Source organism: Notamacropus eugenii, chromosome 1 (genome assembly GCF_028372415.1).
Source record: "Notamacropus eugenii isolate mMacEug1 chromosome 1, mMacEug1.pri_v2, whole genome shotgun sequence".
Classification (NCBI taxonomy): Eukaryota; Metazoa; Chordata; class Mammalia; order Diprotodontia; family Macropodidae; genus Notamacropus; species Notamacropus eugenii.
In genome coordinates this window covers 132,733,174-132,750,613 of record NC_092872.1, presented here as the reverse complement: position 1 = coordinate 132,750,613, position 17,440 = coordinate 132,733,174, and the positions used below count along the sequence as shown (strand labels likewise).

Below are 17,440 nucleotides of genomic sequence, written 5' to 3'. Positions count from 1 at the left end.
GGACTGAGTACCTTTACGTAAGCTCCTTGAAGGCAAGGACTGTGCTTCTTTCTACTTCTATTTATATTCCCAGTGCTTAGCATAATAACTGGCACATAAGTAAGAATTTAATAAATGCTTGCTGACTGACCTCTGATTGAATGAACCATTTTTTTCTCCTATTTAAAATGAGGAACTTGGCCTCAGTTGTCTCCAAGATTTCTTCCTCTGAGAAGCTCTGTCCTTATGGTCCATGAGAGGGGCACAGGAAGCAGGGACCTTTATGAGAAAAGAATCCTTGATTGTGAAGGAAAAAGCTATAAAATACAGCTCACTGCACCAATAAGGCTCCCTACTTCTCCTGCCCCTCTTGTCGATGGGTTTGGAGAACGGCCTTCTTGCTTATTAGAGTAAGAGATTCTCTTTTAATTTCCAAAGTGTTTTCACATCTTTATTTAATTTTATCCTCAAACGACCTTTTTTTGAAGACTAGGCAAACATAGAAAGGACTGAAGCCAAGACCCCAGAAGTCAGAACTAGGAGCACAATCAAAGTTGCAAAGACGTGGAGCCAGGCTGGATCTAAGGACAAATTTCCCAACGTTGAAAGCTACCTAAAAGTGAGTGGAGAAGACTCCCCACGTGGAGGTCTCCATACAGAAGATGGATACTGGTTCTTATACACGTAGATGCTGGATGAATGACTCCTGAGGTCCCTTCAGATTTTGACATTCTGCAGTTCTCTGGGGGTTCTGCAAGATGACTTGCTTGAGATCACCCAGCTGGTTGGATCTAAAGCCAAGCTTAGACTGGCAGAGAGGTCAAGGGCATCAGGAAAGTTGGTCCTCCCCTACCCACAACACTTGGTTCACCTTCAAGGGCCAGAAAATGTAAAATATAAGGACTTTAAGATTTATATAATTCCTTTCTAAAAACAATCTCGTTAGGTGGGCACTGTAAAAGATTATTGCCCCCATCTTATAGAAGAAAAAAATAAATGAGACTCAAACAGGTTAAGTCATTTGCCCACCATCCCACAGCTATGTCAGAGGCCAGGACATGATTCCTTTAGGTAACTGGGCACATAGGAAACCCCTCTGTCTATTCTCAGGGCAAACAGGTATGCAATGTGCTGTTGGGTTGGTGGTTTTGGTATTTTATTTTAAAATCAGCAGCTAACATAGGGCTGATTCCAAATGAAGGGAAACCGGGTCATGGACTTCTCTCGGAGGTTAAGAACCTGTAGAGCAAGTTTTACTAGAATGATAATATTCCCTAGTGGGAGGGGAGCAGGCCTCCGTGATGGAAAAACGCTGAGATTGCTGTTGCTCTGTGATTTCCTGCCCAGGTTGTGAAAGAGAGAGAGAAAAAAGACATTCAGGATATCTGGATAGTGAATAAATCCTACAGCAGCCCTGGTAGCCCTGGATACCCACCATGTGAGTGTTAGGGGATAGATGGTCTTCAGAAGATTTCTAAAGTCCCTTCCAGCTTTAATACTTTGGGATTGATTTTGGGGAACACACTAGAAAAGATGTACAAACAAAGAAACACAAGAGCCCAGTTTTGGATGAACCTACAAAAACAAACCTGGGAAAGGACTCCTGGTGCCCTTCAGTCATTTCAGTCGTGTCCAACTCTTCATGACCCCATTTGGGGCTTTCCTGGCAAAGATACTAAGAGTGGTTTGCCATGTCCTCCTCATTTTACAGATGAGGAAACTGAAGTAAACAGGATTGAGTGACTTGCCCAAGGTCACACAGCTGGCAAGTGTCTGAGGCTGGATTTGAACTCAGGAAGATGAGTCTTCCTAACTCCAGGCCTGGAGCTCTATCCACTGAGCCACCTCGCTGCACCAGGAAAGGACCGATCGCAACAAAAACTGCAGGGAAAACTGGAAAACACTTTGGTGGAAAACAGCATGCGGGACCAGGGAAACATACGCCACAAATCCAGCAATTAAATGGAAAGAAAAACAACGGCAAAAATGGAAACTGTTGTAAAATTATAATGACCAAGTTTGGTGGTAATAATGATAATAGGTAAATACACCAGGCGCTTTACAATTATTATCTCATCAGATCCTCGCAATGAACCCGGGAGGTAGATATTATTATCATCCCCATATTACAGACGAGGAAAACTGAGCCACAGAGAGGGCAGGTGACTTGTTCATGGTCACACAGCTAGGAAATGTCTGAGGCTGGACTTGAACTCAAGGCTTCCTGATTCCAGGCCTCATGCTCTATCCACAGTTCCACCTACTTGCCCCAAAGGACAGATATGAGAATGTACCTCCCTTTCTTGTTTGCAGAGGTGAGCAACTATGAGGGTATAAAACTACATATCATATCAGTATTAACATAATACCACTACATATGATAGGTTAATTAGTTTTGTTAAATGACTTCCCCCCCCCCCCCCTTTTTATTCTTTGTTGCAAAGAATGGCTCTCTAGAAGGGTGGTATATCAAAAAATAAAGGTGATTTAAAAAAAGAAATCAATTTAAAATTTAAAAAAATGATTAATATGGAGAAGAGAAGCCTGGGAAATTTTATGTGAACTAATAATACATAGTGAAGTCATCAGGGAACTCAGGAAAATAACGTACACAATGAGTACCAAAAAGAGAAAAAGGAAGAACACCATCACCACCAAAACTGAATTGCTATGAAATTATAATCATCCAGTTTGGCCCCAAAGAAGAGACATGAGAATGCAACTCCCAACCTTGTTTGAGGAGGCAGGAGACTGGGTATGGAATGCTTCATATATCATCAGACTTGGTTTTGCTACAGGTTGATTTTATAGAATTGTTTTTTTCTCTTTTGTCATTCTTTTTTGTAAGTGATAGGTCTCTGGTAGGAGGAAGGCTATATTGAGAAATTAAGGTGATCTAGAAACAAAAATAAAAATCAATAAAGATTAAGAAAAAATCAGAGGGTTGAATAAGACCATCCAGGGATGATCCAAAAGCACTTGAAGATCATCTCATCTTAATTTCTCATTTTACAGGCAAGGGAGCTGAGGCCCAGAGAAGTCGTGTGACTTGTTTACTACCAAGCTCACCCAGGGGGCAGGTGACAGAGTATTGAGGTGTCCCAACTCCAGATCTCACATTCTTTCCAGAATAATATGCCATCCTCTATCTCAAAGGTCTCTTTTAGCTTTTGCTATTTTTTTTAAATCACTAAACCTGGCTTTATAACCTGCATTCTCCTCAAGTTAATCAAACCACTTTCTGTATGAAGATGATGCCTCTCCTCTTTTGTCTCATAGGAAAAGGTGGCCCCTCTTCCTGCCAAGGCAAACCACTTGTGTGCTCAATCCCACATATTTCTGTTTCCTCCAAGAGATTTCCTTATCAATCATTTCCTCTTTTTCTCCTACCTTTAAGTCTCCACCAATCCACTGGCTTCTTTCCCAATGGCTACAAACATGCCCAGATCTCCCCCACTCTTAAAAACCATAATCTACCCTTTTCCATAAATTCCTTTGAATCCACTATACCATACTCTCATGCGATCTTCCTTTTCCTGACAAACTCCTCAAATGAAGTTATTTACATTGGCTGCCTCTACTTGCCCAACCCACTCACTGCTCAACTTTTTGCAGTATGATGTCTGGTTCCTCCATTCTACTAAAACTATTTTCTTGAAAGTTACCATTGATCTGTGATTCTATGGTCTAACTCCTAAATATTCCTTTTCTGTTTTGTTGTTGTTCAGTTGTTTTTTTCAGTCTTGTCTAACTCTTCATCAACCCATTTGGGGTTTTCTTGGCAGAGATACTGGAGTGGTTTGCCATTTCCAGATCATTTTACAGATGAGGAAACAGACAAATAGGGTGAAGTGACTTGCCCAGGATGACACAGCTAGTAAGTGTCTGAGGTCAGATTTGAACTCAGGAAGATGACCCTTACCTCATGAGTCCTACCTAGCCTTTTCTCCCTTAACCTCCCTGCAATTTTTGACACATAGGTCTCTTGACTTCTATGACACTACTTTCTGGTCCTGTTTCCTGTTTGATTCCTCTTTTTCATTCTCCATGTCCTATCCCCTAATCCTGAATGTCCCCAAAACTCTGTTCACTGTCTTCTCTTAGTGCCTTCTTATGTTCCTTTGAGTTCAATTATCATTTCTAAGCTAGATGAGGGGTCCATAAACTATGACCCCAGAGCCAAACCCAGCCTGTTTGCTGTTTTTTGTTAGAATGATTTTATATTTTTAAATATAATAAAACATTTTTTAAAATGTAAGAACTAGTCTTATCTTGAGGACCTATATATTTAGCCCATGTATTTAGTTGCCAGTGTATTTAGCCCATGGACAAAGTTTGGTCATAGTCTGCAGACTTTCTGACTTGGATACTTCCTAAATCACATACTCAGTCCTATTCTCTTATATGAACTCCAGTCTCACATCACCAGTTGCCAGCTTATTCATCTCCACTGAGATGTTCTATGTCTAAAACTCAACTTGCTCCCAAACTAACCTAATCATTCCCTGCCTCTGAATTTGACCCTTTTCCTATTGAATCCCCCACTATCTCCTCCATCACCCAGTTTTCGAATGTCAGCCTCAACTCTTCATTCTCCCTAGATTCAATTAATTGCCAAACTGTCTTCATTTTACCTCCACAATATTTCCCATTCCCCTTCTCTCTACTCACATGGTCAATATCCTACTTCAGGCCCTCATCACCTCTGCCTGGATTATAAAAAAAAATCAAACCCTTCTTACTTTTAGTCTCTCCCTTTCTCCAAGTCATTCTCCTTACAGCTGCCAAAATAGTTATTTTAAAAGTACATTCCTAACCATGCCACTCCTTTATTCAGTGACTTCAGTACTTCCCTATTGAATCTAACATAAAATACCAGTCTGGCATTTAGGGCTTGCCAGAATTTGGCTTTGATTTTCCTTTCCAGTTTATTTCGTATGATTCCCCTTCATATATGTGTCATAGTCCATCTGGTCTACTAATTGTCCCATAAACTCAACAGTCTATCATATACCTCTATGTATTTTCCCAGACAGTCCCTCATCACTGAACCACACTCATTCAGTTTTGTCTTTCAAAATCTGGATCTTCCTTCCAGGCTCAGCTCAGGTGCTACCTCTAAAAAGTCTTTCTAAATATTTGACACCTCTCATTCTCTTTCTCCCCCATCCATGGTTAACACTCTCTCTCTCCTCAAATTATCTTGTATTTATCAGTGTACGTAGGTAACAAGCTTCTTATGGTCAGAGACTGGCTCATTTTTGTCATTGTATCCCAATGTCTAATATAATAAATAGGCAGTAAATGACTGTTAAATGACTCAGAATTCCAGATCTGATACTTAGTGTTCAGGTAATTTAATCTCTCTTGACTTCAATTTTTTTCACTGGTAAAATGGGTAGGGGAGGCACTGAAGGAAGGAACATATAGAAATCATGCCGTGGTGGCGAAATGCTACATAAATTTAGCTGTATCACTTACCTGCAAGAAAGGCTTTGCAGGGGGTGTGGTTTGAGTATCTTTCCCTCAGCCCAGGAGCCAAGGGATAACACATCATCCCTAAATTTCTCATTCTCCATCCCAATTCTTTCAGAAGTGGGGGATGCCTGTGAGAATTAAGCACCAAGGTGGAACTAAGTGGCAAAACAGTTTAGGAATGGGCTACAGAAATCAAAGGCAACCTGTTATCTCAATTATCCAAGATGGTAGGGGCTATCATAGAGGAGTGGACCCCAATCTATGGGCCAAGAAACTGGGAATTGGCCCTGGGAAACTTTGGAATTATTGTAAGGAATCCATAAACATATCTATAACAAGAATTGTCATTTTTATTTCTATCAGCTAGACCCTCTATAGACTGAATGAAAATCTCTCACACCTATAATTTTCCAAATGTATTTAGATCCTGTTAGAAAGAATAAAATACAAATTCATTAACAAGCACTGCTGAGCGCTTAGTAGCTTTGTGTCATCGTGTATTTTACTCAGTCAAGTTCTGGCAAGTCTTACCAAGCTGGAGAGGTTTCAAGTGTGGGCCTGATGACAGACTGTGTTTGTCATCCAAAGAAGGACCAGTCTGGTGAGTTTCAGAGAGGCTTATCATCAGTAATACCCATAAGGGATGATGAATTTTGTGGGTTCCTTTTTATAACCTGCTACATTACTGTAGTTACTTTTTCAATTTTTTTTCATTGTACCACTAGAATTCTCTGAGTAGCTGTCATATTTTCTACAAATAGGCATAATCTGCTTCCTTTCAGCCTAGGCTCGGATCATTACCATAAGTAACATTTCTAGAACTACATCAAATCAAATCAGAGGAACCAGACATCCTTGCTTTTTCCTTGATCTTACTGGAAAGGCTTCTAATATTTCTCTGATAAAAATAAAAATAATACTCTTGGTTTTAGGTGCTATTTATGATATTCAGGAAAAGTACATTTATTCTTATGTGTTTTACTATTTTTAAAGGGATTTTTTTTTTATCTATAGAATCTCTATGAGCTTTTCTAAAATCTGGCCTGAGGTGATGAAATCATGTCATGGAAGCATTTAATCAATCAGCGGATACTTCTGGTACAACTACTATCTTGTTGGGTTCTCCTCACATCCGGAGATATTAGGAACTACTGTATGAGAGGATTATTAGCCCACAATTAATATTGAATTCTGTTTTAGTCAATAAACTTCACTTGTTCCATTGGATCTTTGAATTTTTAAAAAGGATTTATTGATATCCTTTGTTTATACATTATCTATATTTCCTAATATAGCACCACCTTCCCCCACAAAACAACTAATACAGTGAAAAAAAAAATTTGACTTTGTATGCAGTGTCCTACTTCCACAGTCTCCCACCTGGCTTTTTATAAAAGATTGTTTCACAGTCCTCTCATCTATGGAGGTAGGAAACTATGCTGAAGAAGCAGAACCCACCTGGCCTGCTCTTCCACCCCTGAGGAGTCAAGAGCTAGCTAAGTTTGATCCAAATCCACCTATTGTGTCAAGGAGGAATGCTGCAGTGTGGGTGAGGAATAAAGAAGAAGAGGAAGGAAGAAGCATTAATGCTAATACACATTTAGATGGCAAAGCTCTTTCCTCACAACCACCTTGCGAGATAGGTCATACAAATGTTATTACCCATATTTTACAGATGAGGAAAATGAGGCTTAGAAAGGTAAAATGGCCTGCCCAGGGTCATAAAACTTAAACTTAAACCTAAGTCTCTCTATTTGGGAGCCCAGTATGTTTCAGAAAGACCATTTGAAGTCCCATCCCTATCATCTAACCTCCTCCTGTGACTTCAAGCTGAGTCAGCAGCTAGAGTCACCAGGCCAGGCCACCAGTGACTAAAACACCTTCTTTCATGCCCTAATGCCCCTAGGTCTCCAAGGTGCCACACCATAGGGGTGCAAACTCTTACCTGGTTAAACTACATTTTTTTCCTCATCTGTTCTCACTCACTTATTCCAAAATCCAGCCCCCACGGTCAGATCTTACCATGCTGAAGTAGGTATTATACAACCACTGTTCATTCCTCTGAGACCCAAGGATGCTTGGTTATCCCACCTTCATAAGATTTAAAGCTGGGTGAGGGAGACAAGAATCAAAATAATCTTCTCATTCAACGTGCTGATATTCTACTGGGATTGGGAAAAAGGATGGCAACATCTATCTAGACAAGAAAATACAAGGTGATGTCAACAAGGAGAGAACATCAACAACCCTGTAATGGAGAGGAAGGAGTGGGGATTGTGTAGAATAAGGAATCAGCCATCATTCTTCAACAAATATTTGGTTAGTTTTCCTAAGACCCCAGTCTGCCTACGCAGTAGCATAGGGTCTCTACAGTCACGAGGATCTGGTTGATTCATGCCCTCTCAGCTGTTGGGACTTTAAGTTAGCAGCACCCTTTCAGGAATAGTAGAGGGAAAATGTAGAAACTCCCAGGGCTCCTACTACATATTTAGTCTAAAAGGAATTTCAGATAGAATTTCAAGCAGACATGCCAGTGTGGGGAAGTAAGTAATCCAGGAATAGGTGAGGTCTGCAGGAAAACCACAGAGGCAGCTATTCTATGAGGATGGATTTATTGTAGATGTTGCAAGATACAAAAATGAATGCTACCTCCTGCTTCCCCCCCAAAATAATAAACTAGCTCTGTTCTAAGGGTTCTTGCACCAAATTAAATCCAACTTTGGCCTTATGTGCCCAATGAGGAGGGTCACTGGCCCACTGCAACAGAGCAGGGACAGCTTTGTCCAGTGTGGGATTCCCCCAAAGGCAACAGGAAACTGCCCCATTGACCTTTTGTGAGTAAAGACTAGAAGGCTAGATAAGACTAGAAGCACAGATAAGAAAAAGCAGTAGAAGTCTGAGTCCCTGGACACTGCTTGGTGTCCAAATTCAATCAGTAAATAATCAGTCACTCAACAAGCATTCTAGAGCAGGCCCCATGCTAAGCAGCGGGTATATTCAGACAAAAAAGACCCAGGCCCTGCCCTCAACAAACATATTCTAATAGGGCATTTCTCCTCCATTAGAATGTGAGCTCCCTAAAAGCAGGAAATGTCTGATTTTCTATTTGCATTTCCAGAGCTGTACATGGTAAGCCCCTCATTCAATTCATCCATAATGAAGCTAAGAGATGCAGCGGACAGGGTGCTGGGCCTGGAGTCAGGGAGACCAGAGCTCAAATTTGCCCTCAGGCATTTACCACCAGCGTGATCCTGGTCAGGTCACTTAACCTCTGTCTGCCTCACTATCATCTGGCAAATGGAAATCACAACAGCACGTACCTCACAAGGTTGTTGTGAGGATCAAATGAGATAATATTCATAAATCTCCTAGCACAGCGCCTGGTACACTGGGGATACTAGATAAACGCTTATTCCCTTTGTATAAATCAATACCACATGTACACAGGTACTTCGGGGAGGCAATGGGTTCTCAGCTATGAGAATCAGGAAAAGGTGACCCCTGAGTTGAGCCTTAAAGAAAATAAAAGATTCCTAGAAGCAGCAGTGACAAGGCAGTGTATTCCAGGCTTGGCGAACAGCAAATTCAAAGGGCAGAAGATGAGAAATGGAGGGCTGGGTTTGTAGGTTGTATGGCTGCATTACTGAGTGCATGGAAGGGCGTAATGGAAGTCTGTGTTATCCAAAGATACGGAGTAAAAGAGGGGGGCAGGGTTTTTCAGGTCTAATTGAATGGCTTACATTGTACTTTATTTAAGTACTCATGTACTTAAAGTACATTGTACTTTACTTAAGGGTGGTGTAATGGAAAGATATTGGACTTGAGAGTCAGAAGGCCGGCAGGAATCTTGGCTCTACCACTTAATGATCCGTTGTGGGGAAGTCACTCATCCTATTTAAATCAGTTTCCTTAGCTGTAAAATGGGGATAATGATCCTTGCTTACCTCACAGCTCAGATGTGAAGAATATATTTTCTAAACAGAAGCACTCTGTCCGTAATAGTGGTTATTACTAAAGGGAGCTTCTTGAATTTGCCAACTATATCCAAGTAAGAGAGAGGTGGCCCCATTTCAGGCTGACACCTTCAATGGCTCCCAGAACTTACCAGAAGAGACCTCACTTTGCACTTCACAGCCCCCTCCATCATCTCTCTCTGCCACTCTCTGATGGCCTGGTTTAGTAAACCTGCCCCCATAGCTTCCCTTGGCATTTTCTAGAGGTCACTTATAAATCCAGATGGAAGAGTCCCTTTCAAGAATTTCATCACTCCTATCTCCCCTGAGGGCAGAGAGCACAGAATATAAAGTCTAGCTTCTCCACCAGTCTAGACAGGTAGGTAATCACCTGGAGGTACAGGTAGACTTGTCAAGAAGCCACAGAGGGCAACTGTCTTATTGTTTTGAAATTACTATAGACGTTGCAGGATACACTTGCAACAACTGGTCCAGCAATTTTTCTTCCCCTAGGGATAATCATTTAGGTCATCAATAAGGATTACGAATCAGGAAATATTAGTGCTGAGCACAGTGCTAGGTGTCACTGTGTATAGAAGAGAAAGATACGGTAAAACATGACAATGGGACACAATGGAAAAGGTCTTCAATTTGGAATGAAAGGATTTAGGTTCTGTCATTCACAGTCTTTGTGCCTTTGGCAAGACACCTCACTTCTCTGCACCTCAGTCTATCCATCTGAAAAAAAAATTGGGCAGATAGGACTACAGGTTGACTTGTAAAGTCCATTCCAGCTCTAACTCTATGATACCCTTCCACTACGTCCTAGGACATTAAATTAGATTGTAGTAAGTGGTAGCAATCATGACCTCAGACAAAGTAAAAGCAAAAATAGACCTAATTAATAGAGATAATCAGGGAAAGTACATTTTGCTAAAAGGTATTGTAGACAACGAAATCACATCAAAAATTTCACAGCAAATTTCTCTGATAAAGAGCTCATTTCTCAAATATGTACAGAGTATAGAACTGAGTCAGATTTATAAAAATACAAGTCATTTCTCAATTAGCAAATTGTCAAAGGATATGAACAAGCAGTTTTCAGACAAACTAATCAAAGCTATCTACAATCACATGAAAAAATGCTCTAAATCACTATTGACTAAAGAAATGCAAATTAAAACAACCCTGGTATCACCTCAAACCTATTAGAAATGACAAATGTGGGAGGAGATGAAGGGAAAATAGGTACACTGGTGAACTACTGGTGGAGTACTGAACTAGCTCAACCATTCTGGAGAAAATTTGGAACTATACTTTAAAGGGCTATAAAACTGTGTAGATCCTTTGACCTAGCAATACCACTGCTAGGTCTGTACCTCAAAGAAATCAAAGAAAAGGAAAAGGACCTACATTTACAAAAAATATTTATAGCAGCTCTTTTTGTGTGGTGGCAGAGAATTGGAAATCAAGGAGATGTTCATCCGTTGGGGAATGGCTGAACAAGTTGTGACATATGACTGATGGAATACTATTATGCTAGAAGAAATAATAAGGGAGGTGCTTTCAGAAAAACATGGCAAGAACTATATGAGCTGATGCAAAGTGAAGCGAGAGCTAGGAGATCATTGTGCACAGTAACAACAGTGTTGTTATGATAATCAACTGAAAGACTTGCCTACTCTAATCTATACAGTGATCCAGGACAATTCCAAATGATTCATGAGGAAAGATTACTATTCACCTCCACACAGAGAACTGATAAACTCAGTGCAAACTGAAGTATAATTTTCTACTTTATTTTTCACACTTTTAAAAAAATACTGAAATACGTTTTGCATGATTTCAGGTCTACATGAGATCAGATTGCTTTGTCTTGTCAGTGGGGGTGGGAGGGTGTGGGAGGGAGGGAGAAAATTTAGAATTCAAAATTTAAAAATAAAAGAATGTTAAAAATAAATAAATAATGCACTGAACCATTAAAACAAATTAGATTGTAAGCTCCTTGAGAATGGGAAGTATGTCTAATTTTGTATCCATGACTCCAGCACCTGGACTCAGAGTAGGTTTGTTGAATCCTATTAACTGCAATGGCTCAAAATAAAAGAATTATACCCTCAAGGGCCAACAGGACATGAATAAGTAGAAAGGCAAAGGGTCCCTAATGCTCTTGCCTTCTCTGGTATCTTCTCAAGGCTAACTCCAGAGCTTACTAACTGATTGGCTTTGAGTGAATTATTTCAGTCCTCTGAAATCCAGTGATGCCTACCTTTGTCTGCCGTCAAAAAATGGTTTGGGGATAAAATGAAATGAGATGTGAAGGAAATGATACTAGTCAGCAGGAAGGCTGCCCCACAAATCCTCCTGCAACTGGGGAAGAACGTTAAGGTGCTCATTGGTGCAGTTAGCTATCCTTTGCCTCTGGATGGTGCAGTGGGTAGAGCCCCGGGGCCAGGAGTCAGGAAGACCTCAGTTCAAATCAGGCACTTGATATCTCTAAAACCCTGAGCAAGGCACATAACTTATCTGACTCTGTTTACTCCCTGGTAAAATGGGGATCTATAATAGCATTTATCTCCCAGGATTATTGTGAGGATCAACTGAGAAAGTAATTATAAAGTACTTATCATAATGTATGGTATATACGTAGGTGTTTAATAAATGCTTCCTCCCTTCCCCTGCACTTCATTAAAAACAGACTTATTTTTCAAGAAAGCCCCTGTTTCCCATTCCCTGCCTGTGAACTTAACATAGAATCATAGGTCTTAGAGTTAGAAAGGAAATAAAAGTCATCTAGTCCAAATACCTAATTTTGCAGGGAAGGAAACTGAGTCCCAGAGAACTGAATTGACTTGCCCAAGGTTACACAGCCATCACATGGTGGAGGTCTTCAGACTCCAGAACAGGTCTTCTGACTCTGAATCCCATGTTCTCTCCACTATACCAAGGAATAAGGAAACCGACTAGAAAAGAATCGTAAGAATTCTAAAGTTCTATTTCTGATAGGAAGACCATGCCCCCACAAAGGTGAGCTAAGATATTCCAGTGAAGCAGAAAGACCCACTACTGTTCGAGTCAAAAGGCTGTAACTGAAGTCCAGTTCTGATACTTACTAGCCTCCTGGAGCCTCAGTTTCCTATTTTTTAAAATGAGGACAATGATACTTGTACTGCCCGCCTCCAGAGTTATAACCAAAGCACTTTCTAAATTTTTGAGGGAGTGTGGATACAGAAACTAGCCTTGGAGTCAGGAGTATCTGGGTTCCAGTCCTGCCTCTGACATATACTGCTTTTATGATTCGGCAAGTCATTTAATCCCTTAGGATCCCCAACAACTTTCCAAGATGGGAAACTGTAGAAAAGTTGCAGAGGGGATTTCCTTACTTGGAGTTCCCTGAAACCATTTACACAGCTCCAGACCATTATTTTTAAAATGTCAGTCAGTAAACATTTATTAAGCACCTATTATGTGCTAAATGCTGGGGAGACGAAGCCAAAAGACAGTTCTTGCTCTAAGGGAACCCTGAAACTTACAATGCAACTACGTACAAACAGCCATAGAGATGATAAATAGGAAATCATCAGCCAAGGGAAGGCAGCAGAATTAAGGCACCTGAAGAAGGTGGCATCTTCATTATGACTTGAAGCTGGGGGAGAGCTGTGGAAGGACACATCTACTCACAAAAGGGAGAAAGCTTCCAACACAAACCAAGTAGATCTGGAACACTTGCATCTAAGACTCAAAAATCTATCCTACAGGCTCCAGCTTCTCTTTCCTTCTCCTTTCTATGGATGGCTTAGAGGCCATTTCTTTAATCAAGTTTTCCCTGTCTCTCCCCAATTTAATCTGAAAGATAGAGGACAGAGGGCAACCTCAAAACCAGAAAGGCCTGGTTTAAGTCCAGACTTCTGCACATACTGGCTATAATACTGGCCAAGTCACTTCTCTCAGCGCTCTAGGAAATGCTCTAAGACGGTAGAAGTTGTGGAGAGGCTGCCATTACTATGGCAGGTTTCCTTCCCTATATCAGGGAAATCACAGAAGAGGTCTCTATCCCTGTCCCCCCAGTCCCAGTCTGGATGGGAAAGCCATTTATTCTATTTAATACAACTTGGTTACTTACTGATTGTATGACCTTGTGCAACAAACTTGACTTTTTTCGGACCCCAATTTCCTTATCTGCAAAATGGTCACAATATTTGCACTGCCCACCTGGCAAAGCTGGTGTTCTGCTCAAGTGAGATAATATAGATAAACATAAACATAGTCAGCTATTACCAATGGAACCTTATCTGATCCCTACAATGTCCCTTTTCTCAAAGAAATCACAAACCCGTGGGTAACCCAATGAAACTTCAGTTTGTCTCTGGACCAAGACCCGAAGGAGCACTGGTATCCCTTGAGACCAAGACACCCCCTCTTCCCTAGTGTTTAGTGACTCTCTCGTCATATTCCTAGGGAAATCTTTATCAGCCTTGCACAATCAGACTTAATGGAGATCCGAACGGAACAAGACAACAAACACAGAACATCGCCTAAGAAATAGCATTTGTCTCAGTTACCTGTCAAGGATACAAGGCTAGGGACAATGGGGGTGGGTGGGGAGAGATCAATCAAACGAATTCAAAGAAAGTCAGTGGCATTTCTTCCTGCCCTTTACCTCCTTCTTCAATGCTGGGGGCTCGAGCGCTCCACCGTAGCGTTTATCATAGGGTTCCGCGGGTAAGGAGAGGGTGTGTAAAGTGTAGAGATGGGGTCCTGGCACAACTTGGCTGGGATAGCTAAGTTTCTTGGCAAGTCTGTGCAGCGAGAATTGGCAGGGTCCAATAGCCGAGCACCCAGAATGGGGCGCAAGGGGAGTTGAGGGCGCAGTGGAGGGGGCGGAGAGGCTAAGGGGGCACAGTTGGTGTGCGGCTAGGAGTCAGGGGTGGGGACACGCGTGGCCAGAGGGAGCGTGTGGCGGGGAGACTGCTACAGCAGGAAAGACAGCGTACACATATCCAACGCCTTATGACAGAGGAGGAAACCAAGGCCCAGGAAGCTATCGAGTGGGGCAAGAGAGGGGGAGTCCGCGGAGGGGGGCGCAGGAAGGAGAGCCTCGGCCCCCGCGAAAGGGGCCGGGAGGAGAGGAGGGCGTCCCTGCGGCTGCTCCCTTACCTGGGCTCGTCCGGGCGTGGGAGCGGGAAGCAGAACGAAGGGTCGGCGGCTGGGGCTGCCTAGGCGTCCACACCCTCCCCGATCCCCAGCGACTCCGGCCACAGCCCGACCTCCCCTCTCCTGGACAGACTGCGCGGCACCTGCCCCGGCCCGGCCGGGCTGCTCCAGCCGGGGCCGTCTCCGCCCCCGCCGGCCGAGGGAGGAGCTGAGCCGGGCGGGTCGGCCAGGGCAGCGGGAAGGTCCAGCTCGCCCTTTTTCCCGAGGCCGCATCGGGATTGGGGATGGGGGAGGCGAAAGGGATTGGCATTGACCTTTGGGGACACTGCCCCTATCCTGGCAAGGTCCCTGCAGGAGGGGATTTCCCTTTTCTTCTTGGCCGCGGGCCACCCTCGCACCCATGCCCCGGCTCCCACCTGTGGAGCCTCTCCAGGACCTCCCGCCAGGCTCCCATCTTATCCAGCTGCTGGCGCCCCTGGGGATGGAGAGAAAAGCACGCTCAGACCGAGGGGTGCTGCCCGACAAGTGTGCGGACCCCGGCTGGAACCAGGGTCCTCGGTTCAAATTCCGTCAGCTCACACAGATCTTCTTAACTTGGTTGTTCAGCTGTGCCCGACTCTGTGCGATCGCCTTTGGGGTTTTCTTGGCAAGGATAACTGGAGAGGTTTTGCAAAAAGTAATCATTTTAAAAGTTGTTTTGTTTGTTTTCAAAATAGCGTTGAATGAGATGGTCTCGAAGGTTTCTTTCAGATTTAGACTGAGGACCCTAGAGGAGGGGTAGAGGGCACAGAATGGTAGTACAGACTGAACTTTGAACTACAGGATATGGCCCGTAGGGTGGGTGCCTATTGCTCCAAATACAGTTCTCCCACACTCTAAAACCAGTGGAAAATACACACATTTTTGTTGTTTAGACATATCCACTTTTAGTGACCCTTTGGACCAGCCGTCCATAGGGTTTTCTTGGCAAACATCCTGGACCGGTTTGCCATTTTCTTCTCCAGCTCATTTTACTGAGGAGGAAACTGAGGCAAAGAGGGTGAAATGACTTGCCCAGGACCACTTAGCTAATAAGTAGCTGAGATCAAATTTGACCTCTGGTCTTTCTGACTCCAGGACTGGCACTATATCCACTGCTGCATTACACCTCATGTAAGTGAGTATTCCTTTCAACAGCACAGTCTGCAACCTATCCCTGCCATCCTGAGTGAGTCTTCTCCAAGTCTGCACATAAATCCTCCATAAAGATGGTCTTCCCAGTGTGATGGGATCGGGGTTTCCTAACTGGGAGTCCCCAAGGTTCGTTGGTTGTCTTTTTTTTAATTCTTCTTAAAATGTGTTGGTAACTGTATTTTAAATATAGTTGATTTCCTTTGTAATTCCATGGTTTTATTTAAAAATATTAATCTGAGAAGAGATCTTTAGGCTTCGTTAGACTGCTGAAGGTTTCCATGAACCCCCACATTGTGGTTAAGAACTTCCTGTTCTAGATCTTACAACATCTTGCAAATATCCATGTAGCTCCTTATTACAAGTCCCCTTCCCCTTCTGAATTCCCTCCCCCTTTTCTAGAAGCCAAGTTGGGGAAATTATGGCCTTTATTCTGAATAAAATGATATTAGATGAGGAAGGGGAGAGCCCAAATACAGTGTAGGAAAAGAGCAACGTCCTGTCCGTGGGGTTCGCTAAGATTGCCTTCTTACCTTCTGTTCTCCAGCTAACATCTTAGCATGGAAAAAAGCTGTAAATAAACCGGATCTGGGGCTGAAGGTGTCCCAGAAGTGTGCCTTAAAAAAAGGCAAGGCAAATGTGTTTTCTTTCATCTTACCCCATTCAGCTATACCATGGATTCCCATTCTGGGACCTTCTGGCATCTGGAACACAGGAGAAGATCCGGATTACCAACATTCAATCTAGTTCACTAGCTCCTTGGAGAGAAGGATCTGGAATTTTGAAAAGCCAAATAAAGTCTCTTCTCTTGAGGACCCGTTGATAGAAATGGGCTTCCTAGCCTCAGGCCCTGGCAGTCTGATGTTCAAAAGGCTGGTTGTCCCAATTTTCTCCCTGGAGAATTCCCAGGACTCTGGAAAGGAAAACTTTAAAGTTTTGTTAAAGGAAGCAATGTCTGGGAATCAGGGGTCACTGTTGGGAGTATGTGGAGAAGCCCCATGGTTATCTACCCTAACTAGCAGAGAGATCTGGGATACTCCTCTGACAGGGAGTCTCCTGGGAGATAAAGGTGGATTGGCTTCAGACCCTTTTCCCTCCCCCTCAGGAACTACTGAAATTAGTGAAAATAAGTTAAAAAAGATTACAAGTCAAAGAAAAACCACCAGAATCTAGCTTCTGTAAAATGATTTTTATCTCATCTCAAGGGATGAAACCTTCTAAACTTGCCTTCTTAATTACTGGGCTGATTGGAAAATAGACACTGGTTTTCTCAATCTCACTTTTCCTCCCAGTTAGTTCTCTGGAGACCCTCTTTACCTACCTCTTTGCCGTGGTATGTGCAGTGGCAACTTCAGTCCCTAGGAAAGTCAGGAGACCTGGGTTTTAGTACTGGTTCTTCTCTTAACCTTGGGTATATCCACTTTTCTGAGCCTCAGTTTCCTTATCTGTAAGGTAGGGGACAGCATAAGATCTTCATGTCTACTTCCATGGCAATTTGCAGATCAAATGAAACTCAGGAACATAAAGTCCTAGATTTATGGACCTTAGAGTCCAACTCCCTCATTTTACAGATGAAAAAAAAAAGAGACCTAGAGAAAAAATGTGACTTGGTCAAGCAACATACTAAGTGCAGAGTTGAAGTTGCTACCTGTGTGACCACAGGACAAGTCACTCACTCTCTGTCTCAGGCCTCAGTTTTATTTGTA

The 17,440-nt window shown here is 42.6% G+C and overlaps 1 protein-coding gene across 2 annotated transcripts in view; it reads right to left on the bottom strand.

The window, feature by feature from the left end:
• The window catches only part of PAQR5 (progestin and adipoQ receptor family member 5), a 109,252-nt gene extending 94,547 nt beyond the window's left edge, over nucleotides 1-14,705 (bottom strand). Inside the window, exon 1 of one of the 2 annotated variants that reach the window (XM_072615302.1) lies at nucleotides 14,568-14,705. The gene's annotated coding sequence lies outside the window, so the exon portion shown is untranslated. Of the gene's footprint in view, nucleotides 1-14,070; nucleotides 14,187-14,567 lie in introns of those variants that run through there. The other variant, XM_072615320.1, reaches the window with a different exon arrangement.
• Nucleotides 14,706-17,440: the final 2,735 nt, after the last annotated feature.